Source organism: Bactrocera tryoni, chromosome 5 (genome assembly GCF_016617805.1).
Source record: "Bactrocera tryoni isolate S06 chromosome 5, CSIRO_BtryS06_freeze2, whole genome shotgun sequence".
Classification (NCBI taxonomy): Eukaryota; Metazoa; Arthropoda; class Insecta; order Diptera; family Tephritidae; genus Bactrocera; species Bactrocera tryoni.
Window position 1 is genome coordinate 65,517,075 of NC_052503.1, and position 16,702 is coordinate 65,533,776.

The window sequence follows — 16,702 nt, forward strand, 5'->3', positions numbered from 1 at the left end:
AAACGAGACATGCCCACGATAAAAAGTGGGGGAAAAAATAAATAAAAAGCAAAACAATTATGAAAGAGAACAGTAATTGAAGTGGAAAAACAAAAGATAAGTGAAAATAATAAAAATGAACGTAAATAAAAAGTCATGGCGAAAGAGAGGTAAGAAGATGAGAATGGAAGTGAGAAAATGATTTATTAAACAAAACGAAGAATAACAATGCAAGGAAATTAAAAGCAAAAGCAATTGAAAAACTAAAATAAACAAATAAAAACAAAAAGGTGGGCAAAACCAAATTAGAAAAAAAATTTTGGGCAAAAAAATGTTTAATATTTTTGGAAAAAAAACTAACAAAATAGAAATTTTAATAATTTTTGTCAAGTGTGTTCATACATTATAAAAATAGGCACGATCTATTAAGCGTATGGGACCATAATATTAAACGATTTCAGAATTTATCTAAAGGCTTGTGGCAACACTGCCAATATTGTAGCTGTCAAAAAACATATGTTATTTATTTATTATAAAATTGTCAAATTAAAATAAGCAAACCCGAAAATTCTTAGCATTAAGTTTAAATTAATTAATTAAAAAACTGATTGGACTGAATGTAGTGAGAACTGAGAACACAGCTGATGTGTAAAATGTACAGGTTGGGTCTAGATAAGCGCAGCACATTGCTCTTTAAGAGCGTATTCTGGTTTAGAAATTCGGAACAATCTATTTTTTTTTGCATATTTTTATAGTATAACCCTTCAAGAAAACGTGCCTAAGAGGATTTTTCGAAATTCAAATTATTTTCCGAGTTACAGCTCATTTTGTGACTCCGACTCCGACTGCACGCGACTAGTTCTCAAACTTTAAACTCGTTTTTCTCATAACTACTTTTCTAGAAACGGTGTGCATGATATCTCAAGTTCTACTCAACCGATTCACACGAAATTTCACACAGTGCTTTCTTATACATTATAGTATCGCACTGCGAAGAGAGATTCGAAAGATTTCTTTTTTATTTTTAAAAAATTCCGAACCACAAAAAACAGGGAAAGTACGAAACTTTTTTTTCAAACCTCCACCATTTTGTAAATTTTTTTTTGCAAAAACGTTTCGTAGTGCGATAACTACATTTTTACACTTCACGGATTTCGCATAAATTTTCGTTTTAGGTCACGGAAAGGATTTATATCCTGCACATCAGGACAAGCCACTGTTTCATCAGTCTTCGCCGACCTGCAGTGTTTTTAAATTTAATTTTTTTTCTGATATTATGTATGTTTTGTATTCTTAGAATATCAATAAAAAGCATGTAAAAAAATGGATAGTCAAAATAATTTTTGATTTTTTTATCGGGTCAAAAAAAATACCTAAAATTCGGGCTTCTAAACCAGAATACCCCCTTAAGATATATGTATACCTACATATATCCACTTGTGAATTACAAAAAAATCGATTGTATATATTTACATATATTTGAAAATATTCTCAGAAAATTAGAAAGCCATCCGGTAAGTAGATAGATATCGTATTTTAAGAAATTTTTAATTTAGTGTTTTTTTTTGATATTTTAAGGCACTTGAAGTGTAAATTCTTTCACAAAAGTGGACATTTTTTGGAAAGCCGCCATTTTGACAAAAATCAATATTTTGACTAGTCTTCCGATTATTAACTGTATTCATCTATAATAATATTACATTTTTTTTGTTTTTTGTTTTTTTTTGTATATGAGCTTCCTCACCACCAGAGACCTTTTACGGAGGTCTTGCTGGAACACGCTTACGGAATCAAAGGAAATCGAAATTTTTTACAAAATGAATTTTTTCCGACTAGCAAGAGGAAATAACCACTTAATAGTTAAAAGGAAACTGTAAAGAAATTCTGAATGAAGAAGGAATTGTAAAATACGTATTTGGTAGAATATAGAAATTATGTCTAGAATTTTTCAAAGTTTTATTCACAATGAGGATGTTTTTTTTGTTTGCAATAAGTGTTTATGTCGCTAGTAATTAACCTCTTTAGCGACTTAAACTCTTATGGCAAAAGTGGAGTTTTAGAATAGTATAATAAAATTAAATTTTGCAAAAAGACATATCAATATTTTTAACAAGAATACAAAATATATATATGTATGTATGTACACATTTTTTTTAAATTTATAGCGCTTGTCGAATAATTTTTATTATTTCTTAAAATGTGTTTTAAGATTACTTTCAAAACAATCCAATTAAGTACGCGTGTGATATAAAGTATCAAAATAACTATAAAAAACAAACAAAAATTGCATTGTTTCCACTGGTAAATAAACGTTAGTTGTTGAACATGAAACGTGCCGAGAAAAACTAATACAATAGGAGAGCGGAAAAATCACAAATGAAATAAAATAATGAAAGCAAAAACAAGAAAATATACTAAGAAACTATGCAGCAAAAATCAAAAAGAAAATAAAATCATAAAAACAAAACAAAGAAAATCAAGAAAAAATAAATAAAGTCAACGAGCAACACTGCCATCAGTTAGGCAGTCAGTCAGTCAGTCACTGCTGTTTTATAAAAGTTGGCTACAAGAAAATTATATTATTGTTTACATGACTTTTGTTGTGTATTTGACATGCTCGTTACAGTAATACAAACACAAAACCAGCATTAATAGTTACATATGTACAGACACACATAAATACATACATTTCGAGATGTATAAAATAAGAAAATATGAATTAAAATAAAACACAAGTTTATTTGTTTAGTTTTTGTGCTAAAAATCTGCCGAGTTGTTAGCGAGGTTGTGAAACTGTGAACGACAATTGAGTGCAGCAACAGTCGAAGGGGCCGGCGTGTGAGTGACGGACTCCATGGCAAAAATATATTTATATATGAATTGTATAAAAGCATTCATATTTACAGCAATAAAGATTCGGATGCCATAGATATGCCAGCAAAGTCATTTACACTTGCCAAACATGCTGGACGCTTGCGTGCAAAATGTAAACAGACGCAGACAGACGTGTAGGCCAGGCGCTCACATGTAAAAAAAACATATGTGGATACATTTATATTTATGTCTGTATGTATGCGCGCATGTAAGTGGTCGCACGAGTGTGTTTGCACTTCGTAGGCGTGTGGGTCAGTGATGCTCAAGTATATAGTACATAAATACATATGGGTATGGCATGTGCTAGTATGTACGTAAGCACATGCGCTAGTGGGTTAAAAGAAGAGTAAATATAAAAATAATAAATCATACAAGAAGCAAAATATATTAAAAATTAATATAGCAAGTTTCAATTAAATAAAATCAAGTAAAATAAACACTTATGAATAAACATTTAAATTGCAAAGGAATTAAATATTATATTATCTAAATAATATTGAAAAAATCACAGACATAAAATTTAGAAAATATTTTGCATTTCTTTAGAAATATCATTTAGCACTCTTATTCGAGAATAGTCAGCTTTAAGACAGAACTAGAAAACTTTTAAAATCAAACAGGCAAAGAATGAAATAATTGTCTCGAAAAATAAAAAAACACCAATTTTCGATTTAAAAAAACACTCAAAATTAGCCAACAGCGCAACCTAGCGTGAAGTTCAAGCAAAAAAAATTCGAACATAAGAAATTCATGTTCATATTACGACTTTCCATAATAATTCCTTTATTAGATTGAATTTTATTCAATTTATTCTCTATAGCATTATAAACTTGCATTTACGCCTTTCATTTCCTCCAATAAGGGCTCTGATGAAGTTCATCCGATTTTGATCAATTCGAACTCATTTTCGAAAAATCAGTGTTGTGCTATGAATACTCGTTTCGTATTCGATATATCATAGGTTTCGATTTTCATTTGTAGATCTCTCTCTTTCAATTCCTGTAGAGCTCACAAGAGAAGTTATTATAAGCCCATATATGTATGCATGTATATTTATTTTATTAACTTCAAAGAAAATATTGTTAACGAATAAGTAAATGGTGATATACCCGTGTGATATAAAAAAAAAAAAATGTTTTGCCGTTTCGATGGTTTATATTTCCAAAAATATACTGTGAAATCGGCAAGCTAATATCTTGAATAGTTTTTGGATGGCAGCGTTCTAAGAGCCACCGCTCAAAAGTACAAACATATCTATGTAAGTGAAACTTTAAACGCGTTTTTCTCGAAACTGCATTTTTCAAAATTGCTGACATCATAACTCAACGAGAAATTAACCGATCGACTTCAATTGAAAAGTGAATGTTGTTGAAGACATTTACTATACAATGACCTACGATCTTTTTGACTGGTTGAAAATTGTTAATTTGACATTAAAAAAAGGACTATTTTTTACCTAAAAAAACGATTTTTTTTTTTCAAAATGACGCCATTTTGTTAGTTTTTGATATTTTTCAAAGATCGAAAGTCATTGTATAGGAAATATCTTTAAGTTTAAAAAACTTTTTGAATTTTTTTGGTTTCAGCTACTCATTCGGCCGGAATCATGTCAGCAGTTGGGACACTTTTTTTTGGCACCTCCGAAGACAGAACATAATTCCTTTATTTTTCAATATTTTTGTAAAAAAAATCTTAGAATAAAGCTGAAAATATACCTTATTACGTTCAAAGAAGTTCGAACCCTTCAATGTGTTACTTTCTTTTAAAAAAAATTAACGAAAATCGCCTAATTTTTCATGCGTTACACTGGTATAGCCCCTTAAGGGGTTATATAAAGTTAAAATTTTCAAAAAATCAATTTTTTTTTTTTTTAAATTTTATTTTCTTACTGTACATATATTTAAGAATACACAAAATTTCATAACTTTCCGGTGAATATTTTCGAAGTTACACGCAAATTTGAAAATACGTTCAGAGTGCGCGTTTTGCTCAAAATGGTGTTTTCAAAGTCGGTGACTAACATTACTCGATTTTATCTTGCTTATTACTTCTTATCAATCACTAGGTTTAGCATTACTTTAACGAAATCTGTTTGGGTTTTAATTTCAGAGGACCCAGTTCGGAGATATAGTGGTCATCGCAAAACGTTTTTTCGAAAGAAGCTCACGGAGATCAGCTGTAATTCGTTTCCAAAAATAAATATTTTTACTAATACTAAGTCAAAAATACAGTTAAGAGAAACCATAGTATGTGTACAAATTTTTGGAGCAATAAATTTAGAAGTTTTCTCAGAAAAAATTCTGCAAAATTCGTTTTTTTTCGGTCTTCTAACTGTACATAACCCCTTAAATTCTTCTGAATCAGAGTTTCGAAATTTTAAGCTGAATCCACGTAAACACTACTTGATTCGTGAATTGTAGTGCTTCTAAATAACTAAACCAAAAGGAAGCACAGTAATTAATAACGCCTTTTTTCCAAACGTCATTGTAACAAAATTTCACTGAACGCTCCCAAGAAAACATGTCTATATCAAAATATTCGAACAATACGAGTCATAATTACATAAATTTCAAGTATTCACACGATTATAACCCCACTTAATTCGCGTACAATACAATTCATCACAGTTGACATATACTCCCACCGACTGTCCCAAGTCAAATCTCTATATGAATGCAAATATTTTTGGGAAAACATTCGTCAGTGTAATATTTTGTCATTAATAAGCGGATAAAGTGGTTGCGAAAATGTTTACGCTTTGCACACGTACTCGTTTACGATTATGAACGAGTATGAGGTACACGCGCATTTCAGCTGCGGCGAGTGATTTGACAGTCGCCTGCCTTACCATTTGCAATAACTCACCATAAATAATGTATATAATAACGTAATTGTTAAAAAATGGAAAACTGAATTTATGAAATCATTAACTGTGTGTAATGATGCTGTTGCTACTGACATTTTTTCACTGAAGTAGCGATAATTAATTACGATTTATCAGCAACAACAATGCGGGGCTGCACCTTTGAAGGTGAAAAGTGGCAAATGAAAATATTTTCATGAAATTGAGCGCTGATAAATTACCTTTCATACATATAATGACGCCATATTTACACAATTTAATATTGAAAGCCAAACAAGCAGCTGACTACACAGGCATAATATGTCAATCAAAGGCACTGCAGTTGTGTATGCCCTCCGCCACTTCAACACTAAGTAGTGCTGTTAAAATAGAGATGACAGCAGGTATGCTATAGTGTATGACAAGCAAGCAACCAGGCACCTGCGTCACTCCGCTCTACTTAACCGAACTCAAGTCAACTTTCAAGTAATTTTTAAGCCATTAAAAATTATACATATTGACATTTTGTATGGAAAAAGCAGGGGGAAAATGCTCTATAAGTGGGTCATTACTCAATACTTAATGGGGGGCATTGGGGTGGGGGGTGGCGTTTAGGATACCACTAGAATTGAACTGGCAGCTGAACAGTTGCAACCCCAAGCGTGCCTGTGCGCTGTGCCTCGTGTGACATGTAAAAGTGCGTGGCTTTGGGTGGTGGAGCTGCCATGGTGGGAGTTGAAGTGCAAGCTTTCAGTTTTTTAGGTTAAATCCTCAAGTAGTGAGCGTACTGTTGGCGAAAGTACAATACATTTTTGATTATAGGCGTAAAATTGATACAGTGTGCAGACGTTAAAATGGATACAAAAATAATAATACATAAAGAAAAGTAGGAAAAAAATTACTAAAAATCATCACTAAAATTTAGCTAAGTTGGAACTAATCAGAAACGTGTCTGTCGATTCAATTCTTTTATTGCCGCGGAATAAATATTTCAGTCTGATAACTCTGAAAGCTGAGGATAATATATGGACATATTTATTAAAAATTTTGCTCCGAACAGCACACTGACCTTCCTATTTTATTAATCAGCTCGGAAAGAATTTTGCTGTATGATATTATTAGATATTTTGACGCTAGCGCCACCTATCATCGCTCATGTAGATTAATATAGTTTTTGATATAAACGAGGTTAGATCTCCGAAAGTCCTTGTCCGGATAAAATTCGGTAACGTAAAACCGGGTGTTGTGTCAAACCTACACTTCTAACACCTCTCAACCCGACCCCGTCGAAACAGCACGTTTGCTGGGCCTACCGTTGGATGACCTCGATGACAACTTATCGGAACCTTACCATCCTAACGAGGACTAGATAACCGTTAAAACAACAATACCATTAATATATTTTCATAGATTTTTAAATATAAATTGCTTGTTATTTTGGAAGATGGGCAACGAACATAGCCGAGACTTCAAACCGAAGTAAAAGAAATAAGGATATAAATATGGTTACGGAAAAAGATTTCTTCCAACGGTCGGTCCTCGACTGAAAATCCTTCTACCATATCTGTTGTCCAGCGTATTTCTAAAAAGGTAAGAGTGGAGTGTATGGGAAGAGTTCCCATAATCGATGGCGCTTAAATTTTAGCTCGGGATTAAAAGAACGCTATGTGCAGATCATAGGATGGCAGTTCGCCAATCTACATATGATCCTAAAAAAATTTTTTTTTTGGCTTTAACTCTATTTTAGGATCATAAAAACATGGACTCCTTTGATAGTGAAAAATTTAGTTACAAATCCGCTCTCGATTATTTTCATATTATTACAATTTAAAATTAAAAATGCAATCTTTTCGGCAATTAATGTAGAGTATACTTTACTAGCCTTGTGTTAATTAAGATCACGCTTTTATTTTAACGAACGGTAAAACGAGTTTTCCGAGAAACACTTTTGCCCCTAGACCTCACTTCTGAATGAGATGATTCGGAAGATTGGACTGGTAGCCTCTATTTTGAATCTAAAAGTCATTATAAATATTCTTAGGCACCAAAACACATGTTTAATAAAGCCAAAAAAAGAGAAATTCTTTACAGCAAGAATAAAATATCAAAGTTAGTTTTTGTAAGGCTCCAGACTGGCATAACACCTTTATAGACTCATATATGTTAATTAATTTTATTTATTTTTCCAAAAATACATATAAGAATGTAAAATCTACGCAACTAATATAAGCCATAAATATTATAAAATAGCTGAGAATTACAAAACAGTTGGAAATTAAATAAAATTTTCAGCCTGCAGTCAATTTGACATATTTTTCCTAAACAATAAATTTATTTAATAAAATTACGCATCACACTCTATAACCAAGCAACCCTGTACGTACCAATCACTTCACAAAACATCTACTTACAAGCACTTGACGACACACATCAATTGCTCAAAGCCATCGTAAGCAAGTTGTGCTCAATCCTCCTGTTAGCCCCATTCACGCTAACAATTTTGCTAAAGCATTAGTTGGCACACAGTTTGTTGTAGTTGTAGCTTTGAAAATAATAATTGTTGTTGCTTTTACAGTCCCTATACCCAACTGCAGTTACAGACATATTTTAGAGCTACGAAATAGACACACACTAACTTGACAGCGGAAATTTATCAGGGCAGACCAAGCAGACAGGTTTGTTTTAAGGGGTAAAGTGATGTTGTCTTCGCCTATTGCTTTGACGTTGTCATGATTGTTAACGGTGCGCAAAATGTGTCGCAGAAAATCAATAACTTACCAAGTTCCCTCCACACGCCAGTACAATATTTGCTATGCTTGCGCGCCTTCAAGCGTGCTACACTGAATTGTTGTCGCATTTGGGCGCTGTCTTGCAAATATCTTCCACCATCGACAATATAGTTAAGTATAGAATTTTTTATGAGCGAAAGTGTATCAGTTAATGGCTCACGAGTAGCAATGGTCGCCAAAAACCGACCGCCAATCAATCGTTTGGCCAACTGTCTGTCTAATAATCAAGTGGCCAGGAATCGCCTCTGCTATACCGCACACTTGAATGGACAAGAGCATGTAGTAATAGCAACGTTATGTTATGATATTGCTTTCGACAAGTGCATAAATGATTATTATTATACCCTCAGGGTATATGGGTGAGTGCGTTTACATGTATTGGTCTGTATGTGTGTGTTCGCCACATTTCCCTACTGCACGAGCTGTTTGCGGTTGCCTCCATCGATTGGCGCGTGCAGAAAGGACGATGTTTAAGGCTAAGCTAACGGTAAGCTGGGTTTCGGCCAACCGAGCATTGGGTAAGTGTGTGTATGTGGATATACATACACGTATATGTATAACAGTATAACCATTTTGCACTTGTAAAGGTTGTTCATTACATTATCTAGTTGTTGTGGCTTTTGTTGTTGGTTTACTCTACGTATTCGACCTTGATAGATTTCCTTGCATATCATTAGGCGCGTGTTGCCGTCGTGAAAGAAATAATGATTTGTTTATTTTAATGTTTAGGTTAAATTGTGCAAATGCTACTCTCTTTGCGGTTGAGTAAATTTTTGGTTTTGACAGGGTTGAATTCTTTAGAAAATGTGCAACAATAATGAATTGATTTCAGGCAGACATTGTTGTTTTATAACTTGATTATCAGATGCCAGTATGGTAATAATTTAATTATTCGCAAGTAAAGGAGTAGAAAACAGCTAACAAAGTTAATCAATTGAAACATTTTTGAAATAATATTGAAAATTAAATGGTGACTAATTTACATATACTTATATTTTAAGGATAAAAAATCTTATATGATATGAACACAAAATAATAGGTTTATTTAGTACTGCAGTTTAGTTACAGAAATTATAATGAAACTAAATAATTTGTCAATTTGCTGTATTTAATTCGCTCATAATCTAAATAAATATCAATAAGAGGGGGGCTGGTGGACAAATTAGACCACATACCCATACGCTTTATTTGGGGGAGAAGATTTCAAGTCAAACTAAAGGAAGATGGATGACGCTGAAGCCTGCGACACACCAGCGGAACTTATGACAACTACAAAGATGGATCCAAAATGGCTAAAGGAGTGGGAGCCAGAATCTATTGCTCTGAGCTGGATCTCAGGCGACCCTTCAAGCTTCCGGTTTACTGCAGAATCTCCCAGACGGAAGAATTTGCAGTTTACAGGTAATAACATAATCAGGATATATATAAATGTCGATAGCCAAGACAGCAATTAAGACAATAATCTTACACCGCCGTCAGAGAATGCCCTTAGAAGCAGGGAAGTAGTAGATGTAGGAGCTGCGTCTATACTGGGTTCCCGGCCACAAATAGGTTCCGGGAAACCCCGCGGATAAGATTGGCAAAAGTGCCAGCCGTCTGGCTACCGAACAAGTATAAGAAATACGGAAGTCACAAAGGACGATATACAACAAAATTTCCGAAAGGGCTGAGAGGCGGATCAGGGCGAGATGGAATGCCTTAAATACATGCAGAAGCGCAAAGATCATATGCAAGAGGCCCTTAGAAAAAATCTCTTCATTCTTACTCACATGGTCTCGAAAGGGCTGCCGGACGGCTATTGGCCTCTTAACAGATCACAACCTACTGCCATCACTTGCGAGCCGGATGGGCATTAGCGATGACGATACATGCAGAAAGTGCAGAGAAGTGGACATGAAAGGCACGCTGGCACTTCTTGTATGCCTTTTCCAGCACTATCTAGAACTCGTCTCAAGTACCTAGGAGCTTCGGAGTTCAAAGTACTGGACGAAGTATCAAACGTATTTAGACAACAAGTCGCTCTTAAAGTTCACAAAACTCTTTGAGGTCCTGTTACAAATTCTTTACCTTAAATTAAACTGAACCTTCACCAGGCATTACTAAGGATCAGTAGCTCTATATAATACGTAATAGCCGGCCAGTATAACCTAACCCAATAAATATTCCATAACTTGAGTTGGATTTGTATGGCAGCTATATGCTACTTTCAGACTACCGATCTGATTCTTTCTGCGAAATATTTGATGTTGGCTTTAAAAATAATCCATTTCGAAATCCGTGAGGAGATCTCGTGACATATAACAGTTTTCCATACTAGGAACTGAATTCGATCAATCAGTTTATGTGATAGCTATATGCTATATAGTGATTGTTAATGAAATTTTTTATATATATTGTATATCTATGTTGCTTCTTCTGTGCTTTACAAAATTCGCGGTAAACTTAATTTATTATTTTCATGGTATAAAAAATGCAATGCTACTCTGATGATGGTCACCTGATCGATCAGCTGCGTTTAAACACATACTTAACAGTAATTGTAAATAAACTACAGGACTTACAAGTTATTTGCTGGGATTTTACGTAGTGCATAAATAACAGTTTTATTCCCTGAAGAGTGTATATTAAGTTTGCCACGGCGTTTGTAAATCTCACAAGCAAACGTCAGAGACCGTATAAATTTAGGTCCATCCATCTACAAGGTCTGTCGCAAAAGAAACAGAACATTTCGTAAAAATTTTAAGACAATTGGATAACTACAATCGATGTTATCGATCAAAAAGTGATAGCAGCTTTTGGTCATAGGTCGTAAAATGCATTTTGAACAAAGAGCAAATATAAAATTTTGTTTTAAACTTGGGAAAACGTTTACTGAAACATTTCAAATGATGAAAAAAGTTTACGGTAATCAGTGCCTATTCCGTAGTAATGTGCATGAGTGGTTTATGGGATTCCAAAAAGGTCGTGAGGACCTCTGTGACGATCAGAAGTCGGTCGTCTTCAGAAGTCAAAAATAAAGACAATGCTGATTTGTTTTTACGATTCCGAGGGTATTGTACACCGAGAGTTCGTCCCACCTGGCCAAACGATTAACTCTGTGTTTTACCTTGGTGTTATGAAGCGTCTTTTGTCACGCATTCGTCGTGCTCTACCACAATACCGTCAGACAGGGTCCTCGCGCCTGTTGCACGATAATGCGCCGTGTCATCGGTCGACGCTTGTCACTGATTTTTTGACAAAAAACTCCATATTAACCATTAATCACTCACCCTACTCACCTGATCTGGCACCATGTGATTTTTACCTATTTGGAAAACTTCATTTGCCCATGAAAGGACACTGGTTTCAGGACATTTCAGCTATCCAAAAGGCGACGACCGATATTCTCAAGAGCATTCCGAAAAATGACCTTAAACACTCATTTGAAATGCTAATTGACCGGGCTAAACGCTGTATCGAAGCACAAGGAAACTACTTTGAATAAAAAAATATAACTTTTGAATCATATTAATTATTTTTTGTTGTTCTTTTAACAGTCCTGTTTGGTTATCGTCCCTACTAGAATCATGACAACACGTTGATAAATAAAAAAGTAATTAAATTTTTTTTTTGAATTTTCCCCGTGTTTTATTACATAAATTTTGTTATAACATTGTCAATAAATTATTAAGAGTATAGGGACGATAGCCAGGCGTTTTGTGAACATTAATTTAACGCCAGTTTAAATAAGTGTGTTTAAAGCAAAACTCGTTTAAAGTTTGAGGTACCGAAAAAGCATACAAGGATGAACATAAACGTTGAAAAATTGACATACCCCTAATTATTATTATTGGTTCAAGGTTTCAGACAAGGCGACCCCCTTCGTGGGACTCCTTCAATCCACTCTTGGAGAAAATAGTTCTGCTTTCTCCAGACTGGATAAAGAAGCGAAACAAATATACCCCTAATTATTATTATTGGGCCTTTTTCGAAACCTTCCAATGGTAAAGTGGGTTTCTACATTAATTCTAAGGGTATACGGGAAAAGAAAATGCAAAAAAAAAAAAAAAAAATTGAGAAAAGATTACCCTACTGACCCCAATTCCCAATCACAATCATCTTGGATTAAAAATTAATTTTTTTCAGTCGGAACATCGGGATTAAAGTTTAGGATTAGAGGTTTCCCCATTGGATTAAACCGCTTTGAAGCGATATAATGGCCCATCAACAATTTTAACTTTTAATATACTGTCATCAGGGTTACAAATTTCTTTACTTTTCTGAAGTCTTCAATACGAATCAGTGGTGCATAAGCAACCAAACAAACTTTTAATTAGTTGTTATGCGAAATCCTTATAGAAAACGTTCCTACTAACGAGGATCAAGTAAAACTATTAAAGGAATTGCATGCGACAAATGAGACTCGTTATAGTACATATATGTATATAAAAAAAATATATATGCGTATACATATTGCAATTATACCGCTATATATGCAGGTATAACAGACCAGCAAATTACGACGCATAAAATCGCATGTCTAGATTTACTTAAATTCTGCACTCCCAAAGTCAATAGTGAAATTAAAAGCGCCATAAAAGGAATAAAATGAGGTTTCCGTAAAAACACATACATACGTAAACGAAACTTAGCTAAACTTGAGTTCAAAATGAAAGAAAAGAAAGTAAACTTACGAAAGTGAAAAATAGAAATGAGAATAATAAAAAGAAAAGGGAAATTGAAGTTCATACTTAAATATGCTTGACGCCCGCTTTAACAGCAAATGGGCGCTGCAGGCCGGATGTGGTGTAACACACACTATGTACAATCATATGCAAACACATGTGAAACTATATATGAATGTATGTGCGCGCGTGTATGTGTGAAAATAAGGTCGACCACTGCCGGTGGCTAAATACCGCAAACTACATGCTATTAGTAAGCAGCAGCGTACGAACTAATAATAAAAAGCAGCGATATTAGCATACGAGTCGATTACTGCAGCAAAAGAACAACAACCACAATAACAACGAAAGGCAGCAATCAATCGAAAAGCGGACAAGTTGGTGAATGGGTTGGAGCAAGAGCGCTAAAGTAGTAGTGAACGCCTACAGTGGCCGGTGGCAATATTTTCTTCCGTCACTTCAACTTTTCGACTGCTGTGCTTCCTTCCTGCCACACACCAAGAACTACACATACATACATATGTGCAAATACGTGTATATGAAGCATGTCTGGAGTTGCATGCAAGGCGACAACATCGAAGGAGCAGCAGCTCGTAAATATAAACGCGCTAAGGTCACGGAAATGAGGTCACTTTTGCCTTAGGTTTCACTGGTTTCGATTTCAACACTTTGTTTGCTGCCAACCAAACATTCTTCTTTTTATAAGTTTTCTTTATTAAAATAGCTATGTAAAATTATATGCTCGTAAAAAATTGGCTTCGAGCGAAATTTTTCCACCAGTCAGTATTGTTTGGCTTAGAATGACAGGTGTGAGTGGTGGGTGGTGTCAAAGTCGCTGTTTGTTTGTGTATGTGTTCGCCGAAGACTGATATCGTCGAAGTGACGTCAAATTAATGCGCCATGAAAAGTTGTTGTTTGCAAAGTTGTCGATATGGCAAATTTACTAAAGTGTGAAAATTGAGTTGCAATCAAAGCGAAAGTTGAGAAAGTATTTTGTATGAATTAAAGTGCTATTAAAATTGATTAAAAGAGAATTTGAACTTGTAGAGAATTTATAAGTTTTTAGCAAAAATAATAACTAAAACGATGAGCATCGTGTGACGCGTTCAATTTTAAGAATTTTAGGTTAGCTTTCCAGGGTCATACAAGGTCTAATAAAACATTTTTTTTTTATTTTTGCATTACATTTAAAGTGTTATTTAATATAGTTACAATGATTCGATATTTGTTGTTTGCCTTTAATTGGGAGTGTTTTTTACGTGGCGCGTCTCAAGCCCAACGCATAACTCTGGGGAGGGAAGTTTCGCCTTCTCACTTGAGCTCCCCTTCAAATGGATGTTTTTTGGCCACCCAGATCATACTTGCTCTAAGGCCGTAAGTTGTGAGCTGTTAGAGCCATATGTAAAAGAAGCATTTGTGGTCATACTCAAGTGAATGGTACTCATAGAACTTTCCTCATTTGCGTTAACTTCGGCACATTACTTCATCTTAACCGCAAAACTATACGACTGTGTAAACTGACATTGAGCAAAACCGATTGCTCCGTCAGGAACGGTAAGGACTTCACCGAGCCGTTCAAGGTTTCAGACAATGCGACCCCCTATCGTGGGACTCCTTCAATCTACTCTTGGAGAAAATAGTTAGTTCTGCTTCTCCAGACTGCATAAGGAAGCGAAACAAATGAGTCTGGTAGTGAACGAGAACAAGACGAAATATCTCCTGTCATCAAATGAACAGTCGTCGCATTCGCGACTTGGCTCCCACGTCACTGTTGACAGTCATAATTTCGAAGTCGTAGATAATTTCGTCTATCTTGGAACCAGCATTAAGACCAACAACAAGGTCCAACGCAGAATAACTCTTGCCAACAGGTACTACTTCGAACTGTGTAATTAATTGAGAAGTAGAGTTCTCTCTCGACGAACAAAGACCAAACTGTATAAGTTCCTCATTATTCCCGTCCTGCTATATGGTGCAGAGGCATGGAGATGACAACATCTGATTAGTCGACGTTACGAGTATTCGCGAAAAAAGGTTTTGCGAAAGATTTATGGACCTTTGCGCATTTAACGACGAATACTGCAGTCTATAGAACGATGAGCTGTACGAGATATACGACGACATTGACATAGTTCTAGGAATTAAGAGACAGCGCCTACGCTGACTACATCATGTCACCCGAATGCATGAAAACGCTCTCACCCCAGCTCTCAGAGTATTCGATGCAATACCCGCGGGGGAAGCAAAGGAATAAGAAGACCTGCACTCCGTTGGAAAGACCAGGTGGAGAAGGACCTGGCTACAAGTGGAATCTCCAATTGACGCCAAACAGCGAAAAGGAGGAACGACGGAGGCTATAACAACGTAGGGATTAATTTCTAATGAAAATATTTCCAACCCTGATTGCTTATACATTGTCCTCAGCGAGCACCAATATTACGCTTAAATTGTTGATGGGCCATTACAGCGCCTTTAAGCGATTTAATTGACTCATTAAGGCTTTAATAACTATACGGGGAAATCCCTAACGCACTGGACATCAAATGTGGCGTCATTGCTTCAACCTAAATCATGCTGCCTCTTACTTTCTTTGCTGTCCTTCGTGCGCTGTTTGTGTCGTAAAATTTCTAAATTCCGTTTCACATCGATCGTTTAGATATGTATATCCGGCATACATTAAATATAAAATAGGAAATACTGTCATGCAAATGTTACACCGCTCTAAACAATGCTACCTGGTATGTAAAAATCCATAATGATGCCACATGCAGCGCCAAATGTAACTATGTACTTCCGTTAGCAAAAGTTGAAGAAGAGCTGAAGCAAACAGAAATATTTCGGCAAAAACAGAAAATGTGAAAATGTCGTTATAAGCAATAATGCATGCAAATATACTTTTCTATGTAACAAACTTGCATACCTAAATACATATGTACATATATACATACATATATAAATATAAACGGCATTTTCAGAATACACTAGCGCCATGCGGTGATATCACCTTTATAACCTTACGTAGAATTTATGACGTACATTTATTGCCGTCACTTAAGTGTTTGGTTTTGCAAACTATCAATTATTTTAACCGTTGCTTCTAGGAACTTGTGCTGCGTGTGACATTTTTTGCAAAATACACACAACAAAATTAACGATTTTTTGATTGCCAAATGAAAACGCCGAAGTTGTGCGCACTCAAGTGCTCTTGTAATTGCAGTTTGAGTTCGCTTTCGCAGCTTTGTTGTTGTTTTTTGTTTTTTTGCACAATCAACTGACTGTAAGTGCCACAAGCGATTTTTTATTTTTAGCAACATATACATATGTATGTATGGATAAATACAAACACCCAGCGTTGAAAAACTTCACACGTCATGGCATTTCGTGCCGAACCATGCCATTTTCCTATTCGTGTTTGGCTATTTTTGTTTACATTTATGGCTTTGATGTTGACTTTTTCTTTGGCGATTTAATTTCGCTTGCGGAAGGTACGAGTAGTGGTTGTGTTTTGATTGAGTTTTGGCGTTGCCATCCGAAAAAAGCTGTGTATTAATATG

At 35.0% G+C, this 16,702-nt stretch overlaps 1 protein-coding gene across 1 annotated transcript in view; it reads right to left on the reverse strand.

The window, feature by feature from the left end:
- The window catches only part of LOC120777362 (phosphatase Herzog), an 89,815-nt gene that overhangs the window by 46,148 nt on the left and 26,965 nt on the right, over positions 1-16,702 (reverse strand). The gene's annotated exons all lie outside the window — the stretch shown is intronic.